The following is an 18,128-nucleotide window of genomic DNA, read 5'->3' as shown; positions in this document are numbered from 1 at the left end:
CATAGGTATTGACCAGCAAATAATCCCTGTTGGCTATGGCGCAATGCAGCACAATGTACCTTCCCTCGAGGTCTATATAGCTCTTGTGGAGGATAAACTTAAGTGATTTGTGGATCAACGTTAACACCCTTCTGGCCCGTGTGGAATATGAAGTGAAATATCTGTGTGGACCCCAAGTTGGCGCTATACTTTTGGCCAGAGGGCCTGTGGAATGTGTCACCTGCAGGAGCAGAACCTTGCAGCCGTGTCTGCTGGCGTATGCCATAATTTTACGAGCCTTGGTGTAATTGCTCAGGCCCCGCACATTCCAGGTCATTACCGTTACCGGCATCACAATGATCTAATGAACATACCCAAAAACGGAGAGCCCATGGAGAGCATTCCCTGCAAAGGTACCATTTCACCCCCAAGACTATCGACGTGCGCAATATTTACCGGAGCCTCGTATGTTCCAGGACAACACTGTTACAGGCATGTTAGTAACCTAAGTGACATCCCACCACCGTTGTCGTCAAGTAAATTCACGGCGGAACCCGCCCTCATTAGGGTCTCCCGATGCACTGTGATCTGCCAATCCGCCTCCACCTTTTTCCATAACACAACTCAAACCCTTTACACCCCCCTCCCGCACCACCCCATCCAAGCAGGCAGTGAGACCCCTCTCCCCCACCAGTCAAACCAGAATGTCCCGCGGAAAAGGGGACAACAGGCGGTTCCCAACATGGGCCCGCAATACCAATGGCCCAACCGGGGCCAATACCCAACTTCAAATTAACATGAATATACATTGCAATCGCAGTGGGGTGCACCATTGCCGTGTGGTGGACACCTGGAAAAATAGAAATGGCAATAGGTTACCAGCGGTACATTGAACATACGTATGCAGAACGATCACCCCTGGCCGCCCGGGTCGAGTTACAGCGATTAAAAAGAAAAAGGGGGGGCCAGGCCTACTAAGGGGCGAAGCCCTCCACTCCTTAGCATTCCGAGGCCTGTGAATACAAGTGGGTCAACAACCAGCGGGTGAATCATTCAGCAATGGCATGTCGGTATGCATGGCCGAGAGCCGCCCCTGTTCGCTGGCGGTGAACTATGCAAATGTGATCGACATAGGTATTCAATGCGTATACATGGGTGAGCCAATAAGGCTGCATTGCTATCAGCACATTAATAAACAAGCAATAGTCAGCAGAGGGCTGAACTACAAAGTGGTGTGAGCTTAGTCATCAACCCTAGGGTTACCATTGGGATTAGGTAGTGGTATCTGAGTCTCTATATATTTGACAGCCTCCTCCAGCACAAGGTCGACGATCATAATGCACGGTGTACTCTGCTGAGAAATGTTTCTGAGCTGCAAGCAGGATATCAGAAAATATCAAAGATGAGGAGTACGTGGGAGGAACATCCAGTCGAAAGAACATTACCAGGGGTAAGTCATTTGTTCATCTTTCAGTGTTTATTATAGAAACAATACAACTAATAATCAACACAGAAAAACACGCACACACAGGCACATGCAGAGACACACACACGCACACACACACACACAGACACACCCACACACACATACACGGACACTTACACATGTTGCAATTAAGTACCGACATCTCTAATTTAAATATGTCCGGGTTCATTTAAACATTCCTACTATCTTCATAATTAAAATCAACTGTGCAGCTACCTCCTTTTTCATTATCAGATCATCATCTGTTCTGTGTAAACACGTGGCTAGTACATTTGTCTTTAAAATCATTGAAAAATGATCTGCTGAGGATCACACATTGGTTAAAAGATGTCGCTGGGATTTGAGAGTGGTCTTTGACTTAAGCATACTGTATTCGCTCGGTAGTCGTTGATAGGAGAATGTACTAACATTTGGTTTTCAGGAATGATACGTATCGTGTCTCCTCATAAATAAAGTACAATATTTCTCTGAAAGTAATCTTGAGCTGGGCTGGGAAGAGGATTGCATTCGGACATTCGGTTCACGCAGCAGTTTCTTGACTCCCAGGAATTGGCGTCTCTCCTGCTGCACCCCAACGGAGAAGTCAGGGAAAATCCGAATGGTGTTTGAGTCAAGGGGTAGGTCACCCTTTTCACGTGACAAGCGTAGGATGAGGTCTCGGTCCCTGTAATTGAGGATCCTGGCTATAATGGGCCTGGGGAAGTCTCTCGGTTTGGGCCACGGGAGTAGGGCCCGGTGAGCTCGCTCGACTGTAAAGAAAGGGGATAGTGTGGGGTCTCCCAATAGGTCTTTAAGTAGAGTTTCGACCGCCAACTCCATGCGCCCCTTCAGGGCATTTTCAGGGACCCCTATTATGCGTAGGTTGTTTCTTTCGAGAGCGGGATTCAAGATCATCACACTTTGACTTCACCACTTTCATGTCACGAGTCAAGGTGGCCACTGCATACTGCAAAGTATGTAGTTGATCTTCGTTAGCCCCAATTCTGTTTTCAGCCTCGGTGATCCTCGTTCCGTCCTGATCGACTCGGGATTTCAGGGATGCAACATTGGCGTTAATATCGTCCAGTTTTTCATGAAACGAGGCAAAATTCTTGGCCATTGATTCCATCATGACAGTGAGGTCAGGGGCCACTGCTCCAGGGGGGGAGTCGGATTCAGGATCATCCAGGGCGGATGTCGCAGCACCCTGGTCTACATGTGGGGTTGCTTTTGCAAATTTGTCCATGGCGCCCACCTTGTTGGACCCTCTGGATCTGTTGGGCATAGCTAATACGATACAGGAGTTGACCCGACAAGTCAGGCCCGATCCAATATGAGGAGCAGGGGTGTAGCGTTAAATTCCACCGTCCAGCAGATGCAAGTCGTTGAAGTTGAAAGGAAGTGGAGGTGGCAAGAAGCAGCCGATGTGTTCGGGATCCAGGTAGCCGGTGGGCTGCTGTGCGAGCAAAGCTAAAGCAATAGACCACTCAATCGCCCAGTGTGGGAGGCGCCGGGGCAGAAAGGGACCACCATATTGCACTACCAGTGTGATGTTAGCCTGGGTGGGATGAGCAAGATGTCCACTGATGAATAGAGCGCTGTTAATGCTTGGTCGGGGACAATGCTGGTTAGGCCCAATGTTCTGTAACCATCCGCATGAGCCACCGGGTGAGATGATCGTGGACCCGCGGGGCCGCGGTATGGAGACGGTAAGGTCAGTAGGATGTGTAAATCTCCAGTACAGGGGATGCCAGGGCCGTGAAGAGTTACGTTGCACCAGATGGGTGAAAGGCGTAGCAACAGGCGCACTGTGACCGCCCAGCAAACAAGCCAGTGCAAAGGAGGCAATTTTAATGTGAGCCCTCTGGGTGACAGCAAAAGCACAGCTAGGATCCACAGTCCTGTAGGTGCAGCCAGGCTTCAGTCATCATATAGCTCCAGCGCCAGCCACAACAGGGCCGCCGGAGGGGGAAGCAATGTGGTACCCTCCAGGGAGGTATGTGGTGGCCAAGGAGTGGTGCAAGTCGAGGCAGTCCTGGGGGGAAGTGGATGGACTGTGCGTGGTCCGAGGCCCTGCAGGTGCACAGAGGACCCAGGAGTCGTTTGGGGGACAAGAGTATTCGAGCCCATCTCCACAGCCAGTTGATGAGGATGGCCAGGGGGGACCCGCACGGGAGCCGTGGCGCGGGGATGGGAAGTGTAGGTGAGCTCCACAGGTGTCAGGCCCCCCCCGGCTCCTCACCTGTCCCGCAATCATAGGCCTTCACACGCGGGGTGCACGTCACGTCCGGCGGCTGTAGCAGTGTCCAGGCGTTGTCCACCTCCAGGAAGCGAGGGGTTGAAGCGGCTCCGGCCGCCAGGCACAACGCTCTCCTGGGCGGGCCCCCGCCGGCACCAGCCCCCCTCCCCTCGACCAGCAGGATTGAGGCGCAGTGCCACAGGGCGAGGAGGAGGGGCGGCCACGGGCTCTGCGCCAGGCACAGCCTCTGCCCCCGTCGCAGTGCGGCCAGCTGGAGGGATCCCAGCCGCACACGCAGAGGGAGGGAAAAGCCCAGACGGGGCAGCCGAGCCCGGCGCAGAGCACTGATGACAGGAGCAGGGAGGGATAGAGCCGTTGTGCCGCAGGGCACGGCGTGATCAGCCCGCGAGGGCAGCCCCCAGCTGGGCCTGCGGCAGCGCCGGGGTCCGGGCCAGTGTTCGAGCCCAAAACTTCAGTCGGTCACATCGGGTTCCCCGAGTCACAATTCTGGCCGGAACCAGGTCAGGAACATCAGCAGAGTATCAGGAACAATCTGAGATGCTTTAAGGGTGGCAATTGTAACGCATACTGCCAATGTGTCCGGATATGTGCCCAAACCTCACGGAGCTTTAAAGCTAGGCAGCCATTTTCAGGCTGCTCAACAGTTGCCCCCCAATTATCTTTGTTAAGTAGGAAAATCCAACATCCAAATCATGTTATAGCCCCTGAAGAATGTCAAACTGAACAGATAGAAACATGTAGTGCTTTTTTTATTCTCCTGCTTGATTTGGGCACAACTAATTTGGGTGCATTGATTTCTTTATGTTTTTGATATTGGAAATTATTGTGTGTATTAATATATATTTTCACTGAAAAAACATTAGTTAAGGTGCAGCTAAGTTGCATATATTTAACACAAACAAAACCCTTGAAATCCAGTGACAGTGGGAAGCCATGTCCAGCTTAACCCAGTACATTCCTGTTGATGTCCCCATGATGATATATCCACCATCATGTCATATTTTATTTCATTATGAATCCTTCTCTTATAATATGTATGTGCTTATGGGCTTTGCAACAGGAAGCTGCTCATTCACTGTTTTTCCCACACCCACTGAATTTCCAGGGTTTTGTTGTGTTAAATCTGTGCAACTTAACAGCACCTTAAATAAGGATTTTTCTGTGAATTTGAAGAGTTTATTTATAGCATAGTTCTTTTACAGGCCTCTAGCCATGACCTTCGGTCGTGACCACTGAACATGTTCCCCCAATATGTTTATTTTGTACCCACTAGGTGGCCACAGCCTTGCATGTCTTTCGGGCTCACTAGCCAGGGCCTTCGCCCCTTCCCAATGAGCACAGCCTTCTGCAGTTCCCACAGTATATTTTAAAACACTACTGGGACACTAGCTATGGCCTTGGGCCATGGGCAGGGCCACGGTCTTCGGCCTTGACCACTCTACATGTTTCCCCAATATGTTTCTTTTGGACACAATAGGTGGCCACGACATGTGGCCATGCCAACTATACGGCCACTGTATATTTTAAAACACGACCTAGCCACTACCCATGGCCTTCTGCTGTGCCAACTAAACATGTTCCCCCAACCCACTACCAGGGCACATGGCCATGGCCACTGCACATATCTTTCGGGCCCACTAGCCAGAGCCTTTGGCCTTGGCAAGTTTGCACAGCCTTTGCCAGTGCCCACTGTATATTTTAACACACTACCGGGTAAATAGCCATGGTCTTCGGTCATGGCCAGTGGCCACAACCTTTGCCAGTGTCCACTGTCCATACTCCCCTCGTATGTTTCTTTTGGACCCAATAGGTGTCCACAGCCTTCGGCCGTGGCCACTCAACATGTCTTTCGGGTCCACTAGCCAAGGCCTTCAGCTCTGGCCAGTGAGCACGGCCAGAGGCTTTGGACACCATGGAAAGAAATAGGGGCATTGGGGAGTGGGGCTGGGGACCAAGTTCAGAGCTTGAACATTTTTACATAACCAGAGTTTGTTTTTATATTCAGGGTTATTTTGTTTGCATAGTCACATTTATTGCGGTAAATTGAATTGAGAATATGTGTCACATGTATAATAACTGAAAACTTTTTGGAAATATTCAGGGTTATTTGTAGTCCATTGCTAAAATAACCACAGTTATGGGAAACATGTTTTTTTTATATAGAAAGAGAGTTAAAAATATGTAATTAAGACAAAAAAAGGAGAATATTATAACTACAGTGAGGTGTGGGGTAACCTATTGGGGCAACAGGTCAAAGAGTTCAATATGGCCCTGGCCAGTCAGCACGAAGTCCGCAGGTCTTGGCTAGTGAGCCCAAAAGATATTTACAGTGGATCCAAAAGAAACCTAGTGTGTCTAAAAAGAAACATATTGGGGGAACATACAAAGTGAGCACAGCCATCGCTACTGACCATGGCCAAAGGCCATTTGAAGTGGCTCAGTAGTACTTTCAAATATACAGTGCGCTTGGCCTTTAGCCCTGGGCAGTGGGCCCAAAAGACATGTATAGTGGCCACGGACTTCAGTTGTGGCTACCTATTGGGACCAAAATAAACATATTCAGGGAATGTGTACAGTTGACATGGCCTATGGGTGTGGCCACTGCCATGTCCAAAGGCCATGGCTAGTCGCCCGGTGGTGTATTAAAATATATAGTGGGCACGGCTGAAGGCTGTGCACACAGGCCAGGGCTGAATGCCCCGGCTAGTGGGCCTGAAAGACATGTACAGTGGCCAAAGGACCTGGCTAGTGCGCCCGAAAGACATATATGGTTGCCATGGCCTTCGGCTATGGCCACATAGTGAGTCCAAAGGAAAGATATTGGGGCAATATGTACAGTGGGCACAGCCGGGGCCAAAGGCCCTGTCTAGCAGGCCCAAAAGACATGTAAGGCCAAGGCCACCTAGTGGGTCCAAAAGAAACATATTTGGGAAACATGTACAGTTGTTGCAGTCTATGACTGTGGCCACTGGCCACTGCTGAAGGTCATGGCTAGTGGTCCCGGAAAAAAACTATGGTATTGCAAAACCCTTGAAATTAAATTTAAGTTGCGCAGATTTAAAACAATAACATCCTTGAAATTCAGCAGATGTGGGAAGTCATGACCAGCTTAACTCAGCATGTTCCCGTTGTAAAGCCCATGAGCATATACATATTATAAGAGAAGGAATTCATCATGACATACACATAGCATTAAGGGGGACAGAGCATTATGGGGAACATCAACGGGAAGGCGCAGAGTTCAGCTTGTCAGGACTTCCCACAGCCACTGACAAGTTCAAGTTTTGTGTTAAACCTGCACAACTTAACTGCACCTGAACTGAGGTTTTTTTCACTGAACATATATATCCAAAGAACATTTTTTTTTTGTAGGGACGTTAAAGTGAATAATACATTGTAAAAAAAACCTTGAAGTTCAATTAAAACACTTAGGTTGCAGGCACGTTAAGGTGAGTAATACATTATTACAGTAATACAAGAGGTGAGCCCGAAGATGCATTATCACACCTAATATGTCTTTATGTATCTCTGTTGTATATCCCTGCAACAAGAGGTGAGCCCAGTATGTATTATTACACCTACTATGTCTTTATGCATGCATGATACAGCACCCTACCACAAAAGGAGAGCTTTGTAGTATGTATACTTTTGCATATTCTTGTCCAAGCACTTCTGTAACTAGCACCTAGATACCTCAGAGTTTTGTGTGCTGTAAATAAATAAATAAATAAATAAATAAATAAATAAATACATAAATAAATACAAAATTCTAAAAGAAACACATGAAATTCAAGGAAAAACTTTAGTTGCAGGGATGTTAAGGTAAAAACATAAATCAACAAAACCCTGGAAATTCAGCTAAAGCCACCTTAAGTTTAACATGCCCCCCCGTTGAGCAGCCTATGGCCACAATGAAGACATCACAGATCACATTACTGATGACATCACTATTTACATAACAACAGTAACTGTCATTAAACATGGACTTCAGCCATGGTCAGTGTGCATGGCAAATATATTTTAATACATGAATGGGTACTAATAATGGTTTTCAGTTATGGACAGTGGTCACAACCTTCACCCATGTGCACTGTATATTTTAAAAATACTAACAGGCTACCAATCATAGATTTCTGCCTTCACCAGTGGCTACAGCTTTCAACCATATCCACTCTCTATTAGATACATTAATCATGCACTAGACATGGGCTTCACCATAATACTGGCAAGTGGCCACAACCTTTGGCTGTGCCATCTATAATTTCTAACTTATAAATGGGCCCCTAGCCAGCCTTGGCCTTTGATTTTGAGTAGTGTGTACATCTTTTGGGTATGTTGGTCTGTATATTTTAAAATAATAACATGGCATAAGCAATAGTCTTCAGCCATGCCCACTGTGTATTATACAACACTAACCAACCACTATCTATCGCCTTCAGTCTTTCCCTCTGTATATTATACATGCTAACCAGCCTCTAGACATGGTTTACAACACAATACTAGCCACTGTCCATGGTCTTTGGCTGTACCAGTGGAATATTCTAACACATTAATGGGCACTAGCTACAGCCTTTAGCCATGGCCCCTGACTACAGCTTTCAACATTGCTCACTGTATATTTTAAAACAATGAAGGGCTACTAGGCATGACTTTTAACCATGGACATTGGTATTTTGGACCACTAACTGACCACTAGCTATGGACTTTGGTTATGGCCAGTGACCCCAGCCTTTGTCATGGCCAAGTCCACGGCCCAAATTGCTATGAAGCTAATCAAAACGCTCATGAGCTAGCTTATAAATGTGGTATGTATAATGCCATAATTGATATGATATATGATATGATATGTCATTTATAACATGTCTGTACACAAGTGTTTCTAGATGCGACAAGACAAGGAAGAGTGGACACAGGGATGACAAGACAAACGATCTTAATAGGCCTTGGGCCTCATTAGGACCCAGGCGGAGTGGGTTTCCGCCAGCGCTAATCGCGGCGGACCCGTCCGCCGTACTACGAGTTCCCGTAGCGCCATGGTGGCCTTTTCCGCCTGGTTTTACCAGGCGGAGAAAACCATGGCGCTACGGGACCTCGTTGTTAATTACGCCACCGTATTTTACGGTGGCGTAATTAACTCCTTCCCCACTCCCATTATACCCTATGGGGCAAGAATGGGAATGGGGAAGGGCAGAATGGGGATTGGGGATTTACCGCTCCGCCGAGGTCGGAATGGGGCGGTAAATCCGCCAACCCCCATGGCGCTATCGACGGCTTTCCGCCGTGCTTCGCGGTGCATTTAGCACCGCGAAATCCGCCTGGGTCCTAATGAGGCCCCTTGTGTCATTCAGATTGTGCAAGTGCGATGATGTAAAGTTCAGGAGGGAGGGAGGAGGGTGAAAGGTCCAGGGAGAGGGAAGGGGGTGCAATCAGGACAGCATAGCTCTGATTAAGTGCAGCCAGGGCAGCGTGACTCTTGGTAAGTGCAAGGAGGCAGGAAACGGTGTGTAACACTTACAGCCCCTAAGTGCACGGTAGGACTGTAGGCTGTGCAGGGGATACTGAAAATGGAGTAACCTGATACCCAGTAGAGTCAGAGGGCAGACAAACAACCAGTTGGCAAGTAGGTCAGCAGGGGAGAGAGAGAAAGCAGGGGAGAAAAGGAAGGTATTGAGCTACTTCCGGAACTTCAGGTGGTCCGGCTCAAGATTGAGAGGGGCAGGGAGTCATTTCAGAGGGAGGCACGTGCAGAGAAGAGAGATCTTTGGCCCACACTCTGCCTGGAGAAACATCTGACCATCAGATAGTTTGAGATAGCTGTGCTAAGCGCTCAAGAAGGAAAGTACTTTAGAAAAGAGAGTTGGATGTAGTGCGGGGCACGGTCCTAGAAAGCCTTGTGGACGATGCAGAGAGTCTTGAACTTGATCCTTGCAGCCACCGGGAGCCAGGGGAAATACGGTCTCTGGGCTTGAGGCCAAGAGAAGTCTAGCAGTCATGCTCTGGATTAGTAAGCAGAGGGCGGAGAGTAGATAAAGGCAGATTGTGAAAGAGGCTGTTGCAGTAGTCCAGCCTAGAGAGAACCAGGGATCTGGAGACAGTGATCTTCTGTGGAAAAGCAAGAAAAGGAAAAATACCTCTGAGGAGGTGCAGCTGGTAGTGGGCCTTCTTGGCAAGGTTTGTGAAGTGAGGAGAGAAGGAGAGAGTGGAGTCGAAGAGGACACCAAGTTCTGTAGCCTGACAGAAAGGCAAAGGAAGAGGGCCCAAGGAGCGCAACCAGAGTGAGAGAGGGAAACCAGGAGCAGGGATTCCAATGAGAAGTATCAGGTGCATGAAGATAAAGTGGGCCAAAACAAAGCAACAACCCAAGCCATACACAAAAGTGACTGGATCAAGCAAAGATGAGCCCCAAGAAAGTAGTCCACTACTGCAAATCCCCGTGTGGATGACAAGGTCCTCAACATGGAAAAGGGGTAAATAATGCACAATCTGACATGAGATCAGGTGATAGAGCCTAAAAAGAGCAAAACCATCATAAAATGAATTTGAGAAACTTAATGACAAATGGCAAATGGTGAAGAACCTGGTGTTTGTGAACAGGCTATGTGACCTCTACTCAGAAAAAGGATAGGTCTTTGAGCAAAGCAGGTGACCGGAACACCAACAGAGCCCTTTACCCTCACCAGTTATTTTCTCTGGAGCACTGACAGCTCTCCCCGGTGAGGAACTGGGTTTGAACTGCTTTTGGGCCATTAGTTTCACCGCAGTTTAATTGTTACTATGGTTTTACAGCCCCTACTTTGGTCCCTTTACACCGGCTCCCCTTTTATTAATTATATACAATTTAATTAGTTATCACCGGTGATGGCATCAGTGATGGAATTTGTTTTATCATCAGTGCTCTCTATAACATATAATTAGTGATGTCATCATGATGTGATCTGTGATGTTATCATTGTGGTCGTAGGCTGCTCAGCAGGAGGCACAAAGTTAAGGTGGCTTTAGCTGAATTTCCAGGGTTTTTTGCTTGAAGTTCTCATTTTAGCATCCCTGCAACTAAAGTTTTTCCTTGAATTTCAAGCTTTTCTTTAGAGTTTATCACTCATTTTAACGTTTCTGCAACTAACGTTTTTTCTTTGAATGTAAAGTTTTTTTTACAATGCATCACTCACCTTAACCTCTCTGCAACCAAAGATATTTCCTTGAATTTCAAGTGTTTTGTTATTCCATACATAATTGACTTTAATTATACAAACATTTGGGCTAATGAAAACTATGTAACATGTGTAGAAAGTAAAATAACAATAAATTGTGCAACCAAAAATCCCCCAAATAAATCTGTTATTAAAAAATGTTGTTTGCATATTTACTTATATTTTTATAGTGTTTACATTTATATGTACTGTTGATGAATAGAAAGTTATTAAAGGGTTTTAGTAACTGTGTACAAACACTACACTCAATATATCCTAAAATAAATCTTTACAAGACTACTCCCCACATATGTATGAAGATATGTTGTTTTTTTAAAAATGTTTTATAGCCGCGGGTACCAAGGATGCATGCGCAGCTGAATGCGACAATGTCTGAGAGGTTTACCCACGGCTTCCACAAGGGATACTCGCGGCTATAATGAAATACATAAGGATATGTAATTTTTTTAACAGACACTGGGCCTCATCACGACTTTGGCGGTAACCCTTAAATCTGGCGGTAGCGCTATTACCGCCGGATTTAAGGGTCCGCTGAATCAGGGCTTTGGCGGATTTCGCCCCAGCTCTGAGCTGGGGGGAAATCTGCCGAAAATTTGCGCTATTACCGCCGGCAGGGAAATCTGCCGGCGGTATTAGCGCGAAGATTCCCCATTGAGCCCAATGGGGAATGGGGCATTCCCGAATGGGCTCAGTGGGGGATGGGGACTTACATTACCGCCGAACTCATGATCCGGCACTATTAGCGCCGGGGAGTTCAGCGGTAGGGCTAATACTGCCCGCGCTAATAGCGTTACCGTTACCGCCCAAGTCGTGATGAGGCCCACTGTATTGAGAGGACCAATTAAAGGTCTTTGATCCATATATACAGTATGTGTTTTTATTTTCTATTTTATTAACTGAAAAGTTGGCCCTGAAAAGGACTGTTTTGGGGTATAAGGAAAACAGGGTGTAGGAACTGGGAAGGGAAACACACTAGGATTCATACATATAACAAAAGGTAAAAAACATTTGTTTTCCGCATTTTATATTTTGTACATTTGTTGTGTTTTTTTCTAAAGAATGGGGTAAAAAATGGACACTTAAAAATATACCTGGGCCTCATTACGAGGTCGGCGGTAAGGGGTTAACAGCAACAGTAAGGGTGCCGTTGCCGTTAACCCCTAACCGCTGCATTATGAGGTCCCTTAGCGGGTCCCGCTAAGGGCACCTGGTTTCACCTGGCATCCTTAGCGGGAGCCGCTAAGGGACCAGGGAGCTAATAATGGGCCCGCTATTAGCAGGCCCGTTATTAGCTCCATCCCCATTCCCATTAAGCCCTATGGGGGCTCGAATGGGAATGGGGAATGGTTCTCAGAATGGGGATTTACCGGGTCCTCCAAGGTTGGAATGACCCGGTAAATCACTATTTCAAGAAACCGGACCCGGAATGCGGTGAGAGGATAGCCATGGTGCTAATAGCACCATGGCTACCTCCAACCTCGTAATGAGGCCCATAGTGTTGGAAATTGGTCATATGTTCTGAAAGAGCCTTGCCCCAAGTTTCTAGGGTGCCATCTCCCACCTCGATCAAACTGTGACAGGTTTTGCAAATCACAATAAAGCTCAAAAGATCACGTGGAGGCAGGATAAACTGAGGTTGGGTGTTAGTTGGTGCAGAATAGCTAGGAATCATATTGGAAGTCTGTGGTGCAGATGATAAATACTTTTTTACTGATCTTTTTTCCGTGCGATCTCACCTAAAGTTTCACATGAGCCTTCCGATATGATTCTCCACTTCAGCCCAATGAACATGGACAAGATGTTGAATTAACGTGGATGTCCCCAAGCTTTGTAACAGCTTGTGACAAGATCTCCTCTGCAAAATCCTACCACATACATTGCACATGACCTCCTTGATCCCTTTTTTGCTGTGTTGGTCCTGTACATGGAAAAAGTGCCAACTGTCAGCTATGTTGTTTTGTGCACATTGCTTCTTCCGTGGCAGTAAAGCTGAAGCTACCCACATCACCTCAACATCACTGCTAATCGTAGTCATTTTCAAAAGCAGGACTGTGGAGGAAAAATAAAAACTGTAAAAATGCAAAACACAAAAAGGGCTCTTCCACTTATTGTCAAAAAACCTTAAGAAAATAACAAACTAAAATGACAAAAACTGACAAACTGCAAAGCACAAGACAAAGGACACAGGTATAGGAAGAAGAAAAGTAAAAAGGAATGGATTAAAGGAGATTTGGGCCTCATTATAAGTTTGGCGGTAGCCTTGCAGGTAAAACTGTCAGGCTGCCGCCAAACTTGCAAATTTTTCCGGCCCCTGGCAATGGGGAAATACAGGGCCATTACAACCCTGGCGGACCCTTTATTTCCCCATTTCCAGGGGCCGGAAACTTTAACTCCCCATTCCCATTTGAGCCCTTTGGGGCTCAATGGGAATGGGGAGGCCGGATGCACCAGCACCATTCAGAATTGTGTTGGTGCATCCAACATGCTCTGCTCGTGGGTGCCGGTACGCCCAGCAGGTCCAACTTGGTGGGTGAAAAGGCACCTGCGAGCAGAACTCGTAGTTTGCCATTCCGGTAACTACAGTACCGGCAAGCTTATGGGTACCGTAGTTACCATACCGGCACACTTGTAATGAGGTCCACTGATTTTGAAATGTTGCAGAAGGCTCACAATGAAGTTCAGCAACCAAGAGACAAAAAGCAATGACAGAAAACAGAAAAGAGGTGCTTGGGAGAGGGATATAACTGCAGTGACATGATACAGGCAACCGGGATGTGTTTTCCGCATGCGCGGGTAAGTCAAAGCACAATGACATGTTTGCACCTAAATTATTGACCAGTTCCCTCAGTGAATGAGGAGACATGCCTGCACGTAGCCATAGGTGCATCAAGGGAAGGCCCAATCACTTTGAAAGGTGCGTTCATGTGGCTACGCTACCTTGCGCCTGTTCATGACAGCCAATCGGATCACGGGCTGCGCTCACCCGCCTAGCCGCGACAACAAAGAACCGAATCACATGCTGCAGTATATTGACGCAGCCATGCCCACGTCGTATGATGAAATCAATGTTTGCAAAATGTCCCAGTCAGACATTGTGCCGAGTTGACGCATCTATGCATCTTCGCGCTTCATTTAGCAGCCAATCAGAATGCACACTGTGGTTAGGCACCTCGCATGACTCTTAGCCTTGTCAATGATCAGACCAATTGCATGCTGCAGTGTCTCTGCACAGCTTTGCCCACACTGTATGATGAAATACACGCATGCAAAATGGCCCAATCAGACATTGTGCCTTGTCGAAATATGTACGTGTCTTCGCACCTCCTGCGGCAGCCAATCAGAATGTGTGCTGTGGTTACGTGCCTGCACATGACTCGTAGCCTCGTCAATGAATTGACCAATCGTCCTCTGCTGTGCCTCAATGTGACTATGCTCATGCCGTATGAAAAATTATGCACATGTGAAATGGTCCAATCGGTCATTGTGCCTTATTGATGCATCTACGCATCTTCGCACGTCATGAGGCAGCCAATCAGAATGCACGCTGTGTGTCTAGATGTGATTCCTGTGCCCGTCAAGGAATGGTCCAATCATGCATTGCAGTGTATTGATGCGGCAACACCCATGCACTATGACAAAATCCATGCGTGTGAAAGTAACCAATAAGGGTGCGCGGTAATGAGTAGCTTTGAAATATCACCACACACACACACAAAAAAATTGTATATTGATCATTGGTAATAGTGCTTGTTAGTGAAAGGTTTTCCAAGTAACTGCAAAAACCTTTTGCACTTTAACCCTTTTCCTCCTTTTTACAACGTTTTTACTGAATCCTCTTTTCCCTTGTCATGTCATTTGTTCAGTTTGCGTATTTGTTTGTTTGTTTGTTTGTTTGTTTGTTTTATTATTTATAATGCGCGAGCGTACCCGGGGGTATCAGGGCGCAGACTTTACAAGAATTTTCGAAGCTTGGTTACAGTACACGAGGAATATACATAATACAAAAATAGGTGCACAAATGTTATATACAGTATATACAAATCATCAGTAAGGCCAGCAGGCGGTAATGTAATATACAGGTAAGCAAGAGGCACACGTGGTTACGATGTGTGCGTGTAGCGCTGGACACTACCTAGTCTTAGTGGGTCTCCAGTTTCAGCCAGGAGATTAACTTGGAGCGGAAGTTCTGATAGGGCAAGTCTACTCTAAGGTTTGGAGGCAGGGAGTTCCATAGCTTGGCAGCTTTTACCGGGAAGCTGTTGCCTCCTATGGTGGCCCGTTTGTAGTGGGGGACAGATAGGCAATCTTTGTATGCGGTTCTGATGGGTCTTGAGGAGGATTGTTTGTGGAACCTGTTGATCAGGTAGGTTGGGGCTGCGTTGTTGAGAGACTTGTGGGTGAGAGATGCCGTTTTTAAGAGAATTTTATCTCTGGTGGAGAGCCAATTGTTCTGTTGGCTGAAACCTGTAATGTGTTCTCTTCTGGAAATGCCCAGAGCTGCTCTGAGAGCGTTGTTCTGAAGGGTTTGCAGTTTATTGGTGGTGGCCTTGGTGGATCCTAGGTAGAGGGCATTACAATAGTCGAGGCGAGACAGTATGAGGGCTCTGGCGAGTGTCAGACAGCTAGTGTCAGACAGGAAAGGTTTGGCTGCACGGATTAATTTGCACGTGTAAGCCGTGGAGGATGCAAGGGAGTTCACTTGTCTTTTGAGGGAAAAATTGGAATCTAGATAGAATCCCAATGTTTTGACCTCTTGTCCGACTTTGATGTTGTTCCCGTCAATCATGAAGGAGTTATAGGCCGGGCCAAGTTTCTTTATACTGATTGTGGTGCCTAAGATGATGAGTTCTGTTTTATCATCATTCAGGCATAGTCCATGAGTAGCCATCCATGCCTGGATGATGATGTACACCCTATTTAGCAAGGCCAAATCCTTTCCATAATCTCCTGAAAGCGGAAGGAGGATCTGAGTATCATCTGCATAGTTAGTGTAGGTGATACCGAGATGATCCAAATCATCGAAAAGGGGCTTGGTAAATATGTTGTATAATGTGGGGGAGACACAGGAGCCCTGAGGTACACCACATGTGATGGGTATAGGGTCTGCTGCCGCCGTGGGAGAGAAGACCCTCATAGTCCTGCCGTTGAGGAAGGATGTGATCCAGGTGATGGCCTCACTGGAGAAGTGAGCCGAAGTGTGGAGGTGTGAGCAAAGGACAGAATGATCGACCAGATCGAAGGCTGCAGAAAGGTCGAGGAGGAGGAGTAGGGCGGCTTGCCCGTTGTCTCTGAGCGAATCGATCTGCGCTTTCAAGTCAATAAGGGCGGTTTCAGTCCCGTGTTGGGGACGGAATCCAGATTGTCTAGAGCCTAAGAGGTTGTGTTCTTCCAGGTGCTTCTGTATTTGTACATAGGCAACCTTGTCCAGAATTTTTAGTAGAAAGGGAACAGTAGTTATGGGACGGTAGTTTGTGGGTATGGCTGGGTCAAGTGTGGGTTTTTTCAGTAGAGGTAGTACCCAGGATTGTTTTAGGTTAGTAGGGATGGAGCCAGTGGCAAAGGAGGCATTGATCAATTTTGTAATGAAAGGGGAGAGGTCGCGGGCAGCATCTTTAATGAGCTGTGCAGGGCATAGATCTCCCTGGCAATTAGACGGTTTCAGGGACAGGATAATTTTTTCGACTTCCAGTATGTTGACTTTGGCGAATTGGAAGCGGGCTAGGTCAGTGGGCATGGGCTTGTCCGGAATTTTTGAGTTGAGGGTGTCATTCAGGGATGCTCTTTTGCTGGTGATTTTACTTTGAAGAGTCACAATCTTGTTTGCTAGGGCTCTTTGAATTTCTGAGCACCAGTTTTTATCTTTGGTGCACTTGTCAATGGGTGCTATGGGGGTTTCTATTTCTTTAAGGATGGAGAAAAGTTCTTTCATGTTAGATTTAGCTTGGGATATACGAGAGTCAAAGGAGGCTCGTTTGGCCAGGTAGATTTCTTTTTTGTAGAGTGCAGCTAGTTTGGAGAGTTTTAGTTTGTTAGAGACTGAAGGGGATTTTTTCCAGATGGCCTCGCAGTTTCTTTTTTGCTGTCTTAGTTTTTTGAGGAATGGTGTGTACCATTTGTTAAGGTGCGTTTTCGGTTTACTGGATCTCAGTTTAAGGGGGGCGATGCGGTCCAGTGAGGTGGCCATAATCTTGTTATATTCTTCAACTAAGGACTCAGGGTCCAGGTTATCAGGAAGTGAGTTGAGAGTGGGGAGTAGGTCAGGGATAAGTCTTTATACTGTCATGTTCTTCTTGTTTCTAGTGAGAGTGGGTGGGGCCTTAATGGTGGGCGGGGGTGAGGGTCTGTCGGTGGAGAGCATAAATGATACCAGATGGTGGTCAGTCCAGGCTTGGGGTGAGATATTTGTAATGTTCACTAGGCAGTTGTGGTCGGCCACCCAGTCAAGTGTTCTACCTTTCGTATGCGTGGGTGTCATACATCTTTGCACAAAGCCTAATTCAGTAAGAGTATTAGCTATGGTACTAGCGGAATGGTCTTCTAGGTCATTGTAGCCCAAGTTAAAGTCTCCTAAGGTGAGAGCTTGAGTGGAGCTTTTGAGGTTGCTGGATAGGATGGAGTTAAGGTCTTCATCGAAGGTGCCAATGGGGCCTGGCGGACGGTAGATCAAGTAGATGTTAAGAGTTTGGGAGTTAGTGAGTGGTATTTTGACTGCTAGTGATTCGCAAGAGAGGGCGTCGGTCGAGGTGGCTAGTCTCATGGTGAGACTGCACTTATGGATAAAGGCGACACCGCCTCCTCTAGAATTAGGGCGGTCTTGTCTCAGGATGGAATAGTTATCTGGGACTGCCAACATAAGCATAGGGCCTGCTGCTGGGTGTAGCCAGGTCTCAGTGATGGCGAGGAAGTCAAGGTCTTCGGTGAGTATTAAGTCTGCAATTTCTGTAGCATGAGCTACTAGCGACCTGGCATTGATCAAGGCTCCCTTGATATTGGGGCTAGCTTTGTTTTTAGAGATAGTGGCTATGTTTTTTGAAGTAGTAGTAGTATGGCGCTTGTCTTGTGTAAGTTTAGGGGTACTCTGGTTGCGGGAGTTCTGAAGGGTTTGTAATGGGTTACTGGATTGTGTGGAGGTGTTTGGTCGCGGTGGCAGCGATCTAGAGTTTTGTGTAGTGGGCAGTGAGCGGGCAAGTGGTTCATGGATTTTGGCTAGTCTGGC

The sequence above is a fragment of the Ambystoma mexicanum genome, chromosome 5q (genome assembly GCF_040938575.1).
Source record: "Ambystoma mexicanum isolate Mex_15411 chromosome 5q, UKY_AmexF1_1, whole genome shotgun sequence".
In the NCBI taxonomy this organism is placed as follows: Eukaryota; Metazoa; Chordata; class Amphibia; order Caudata; family Ambystomatidae; genus Ambystoma; species Ambystoma mexicanum.
The sequence above is the reverse complement of the archived record's forward strand: the minus strand, read 5'-3'. Positions refer to the sequence as shown.